At 41.9% G+C, this 3,402-nt stretch overlaps 1 pseudogene; it reads left to right on the plus strand.

Moving 5' to 3' along the window:
• The first annotated feature begins 1,984 nt into the window (after positions 1–1,984).
• LOC124607892 lies at positions 1,985–2,102 on the plus strand (annotated as a pseudogene).
• Positions 2,103–3,402: the final 1,300 nt, after the last annotated feature.

Genomic DNA, 3,402 nt, shown 5'->3' on the forward strand with positions numbered 1-3,402 from the left:
TTTTTAATGGATCTTCCAACAAAGTATGTTCGATATACAGTTCGATCAGCAATTAACAGAAAACTCAGTGCACCTCTCGAGTGTCTCTGTGTAGGTACAGTAAATTTGCAGCTTTAGGACAGCGGCGCGCAAGACAGAGCAGTACTGCAAGGCCTTATCCAGATTTGCGCAGAATGGAGGTAAGGAGAAAAGATAATGTTTTTATTTGTTTATTCAGAGACAATTTTTATGATCAATTTCTGCAAAGTCAATTACCCTAGGTTTCATATCCAAGTTATTCAGGCAGTTTATAACTTTCCAAATTCTTGCAGTCAGATTCCTAACTTCTACAGTATGAAATAATTCCCTTCTCACTGTGATAAATTATTACTATTACAGTGCAGCTTTGCTTTCACAGTACGACAGTACAAGTTTCATTAAGACAGTTCATTTATTATTACAGCTCAGAGCTTACAATCTGAAACAGAGCATGAATCATTTATTATTACCATTGCAATTTCGGCCTCGTCAAAATGTAGCCTTTTGACTGCGAGAGTCCCACAAGATCCGATGAATAAGAGACGTATTACATCGTAAAATGTTGTTAAATATGTGCTCTATTGTCAATGCTACCATCGTTCTAATAATCATTTTTGTGTTAGATTATTAGAGCGATGGTAACATTGACAATACAGCATATATTTAACAACATTTTACGATGTAATACGTGTCTTATTCATCGGATCTTGTGGGACTCTCGCAGTCAAAAGGCTACATTTTGACGAAGACATCTGCTCATGTCAGATAGTCTTATATTCTGATGAAAATGGACCTAAGGCCGAAATTGCCATCTTAATAATAAATATTTCATACAGTCAATGGCGACTATGATGTCTTTTAAGAAATATTATATGACTGTGAATCCCAACCATGATAAGTCAAAGAAAAAGAGTTTTTAAGTCGATATTTCTATTATTTAAAAAGAACTTTCAAATTGCTGCGGCTTATCTGAACGTTAATCCATACGGTTGCTAGATACTAAATTTCGCCTCACAGGTTGGTGGAAACCAACGAATGAATTGAAAATCGTATTTAGGAGTCGGAAAAACAAACATTTCCTTTGAATTTGGAAGAACGGATCTGCTAGGTTACGTCTTATGATATTATCGGAAAAGATTAACATGAGGGAAATGCGTGTGAATAAAGAAGAAACGGAAACATCGGAAGTGCTACTGATATCAAACTTGGAAAAATGGATGCTAAAAACGATGCAAGGAGAATTAGAGGACAACAGGCAGTCGCCAACGAAGTTATTAGAGACGGAGCACAATTTCGAAGCAGGGAAGGATGGCGAAAGAAAATGGCGTTGCTCTTTCAAAGAAGCAATCCCATCATTTGCCTTACATGATTTAGGGAAATCACGGCAACCTCATAAAGCTTCATGGCCGGCCGGGGAGCCGAACCGTCGCGATCCCGAAGACGAGGCTAGTCTACTGGCCACTGCGCCATCTCACCGGATGGGATGCTAAGAATTTCTTTTTGCCAGTGAAATAAGGATTTGTAGACACCCTTCTCAGTTTCTGTGGGTCTAACTGATCCAACCCTATGGAGATATGAGACGAGTCGTTTTATACTGATTGTAGGAAGAAAAACAAAGAAAAAACGAAGCACTATATGAATATAAGAGATATGCAGGCATTAATAAAACAAGTAACAGAATGAAATGAAAGGCTCTAATCGAGATTGATATATTACTGCAGAGAACAAAATGATGGGCCACAAGATGGTTTATGCACTTAAGTTTAAAAATCTGTGGTCTGTGCCCTATATTTTTCTATTGTGCTGAAAGCCTACTGACAAAGAAACTGAAGAATAATTCATATATTTCTATGCAATGGTTACAAAACTGTAATCGGAGTGAAAATTGATTTTTATTTTTCACTTCGTCTGTACTTTCGTTACTTGCATTAGTTTTCTATAATTATGAATCCTATTCCGTGTATGTGCCAACGGCATTGCCGCAGTGGATACACCGGTTCCCGTGAGATCACCGAAGTTAAGCGCTGTCGGGCGTGGTTAGCACTTGGATGGGTGACCATCCAGGTCGCCATGCGCTGTTGCCTTTTTTCGGGGTGCACTCCGCCTCGCGATGCCAATTGAGGAGGTACTCGACCGAATAGTAGCGACCTCGGTCAAAAATACCATCGTAAGGACCGGGAGAGTGGTATGTTGACCCCACGTCCCTCCGCTTTCTCCTCTGCGGATGACACTGCGGTCGAATGGTCCCGATGGGCCACTTGTGGTCTGTAGACGGAGTGGATTATTTGTATGTAATGTCATAGCAGCCACAGAGTTTTGAGATACCTGAATCGCAGTTACACGTATTTGAACTGGCAAAGGGCATTGTACATTTCTGGCCTAATGTTGTTTTGCACACAGTGAGGCTAATTATGATAGAACATGGAAGATATATCGGAACAGGAGGGAATATACACGGCCAAACACCTTGATAAGTTGCTTTCTTCTAGTCTCTAGAAAGTTACTGTAATCACAGGATAGGAGAATATATACAAGGCCAAACAGCTTGACACTTTGCTTTCACTTTTTAGAACGTTACAGCGTACACTGTCTATGTACTGCGATTGTTAGACTATGGACTCTTAGTAATAGAACTGAACCGTTCATACCGCTGTGATGGAGATTTACGCATCTACTCCTGAGGCACGGTGTACTGTACGGCAGCAATCGATTCCGCATTGTGGCGTAGTGTGCGGTAATTGCGAACCAATGGCAGGCCTGAGACCGCAGCCGGTGAGGAACGGGGCTCATGGGTCTCGTGATTGGAGGCTGCGACTGTGCTGAATTCCCGAGAGGCAAGGTCTGTGCTCTGTGTGCTACCGCCGAGCTGACCGACGTGTACGAGCGCGCGCCCGCAGGTGCGTGCGTGCGTGTGTGTGTATGCGTGTGCGACGAGGGGGGGGGGGGGGGACCACTAGATCGTAACTTTCGAAAAGCAGCACATTCTTATGGACATTTCGCTCACAGTGTTTCGCCCCAGAATGATAGGTTGAAATTAGGTGCTTAAAAACTGTAATTCCTCTTCCAGTCTTCAGTAAGTACCCGCCGGCTGGCGGTGAGTATTAAGAGACTTGAACATTATGCGCAGAGAACTGGTTTTAGCCTTCCGGCAGAAAAATTTTAGTGTGTAGTTTTTAACTGTTTCCGCTGTGCTTTTAATCTTCCCAAACTGAAATTGAGGAAGACCGCTTGAATTTTAAAATGTTGCCTGAGGTTTCTGATAAATATTTAGGTCAGAAGTTAACACGCTTCTGGGAGATCTGAGAACTTCTCCCTCGCAGTTCTTATCATTTTAAAATACAAAGGGCGCTCAAAGTTTCCATTTGAGAGTGTTGCTGCAGCATT

The sequence above is a fragment of the Schistocerca americana genome, chromosome 3, assembly GCF_021461395.2.
Source record: "Schistocerca americana isolate TAMUIC-IGC-003095 chromosome 3, iqSchAmer2.1, whole genome shotgun sequence".
NCBI classification, from domain to species: domain Eukaryota; kingdom Metazoa; phylum Arthropoda; class Insecta; order Orthoptera; family Acrididae; genus Schistocerca; species Schistocerca americana.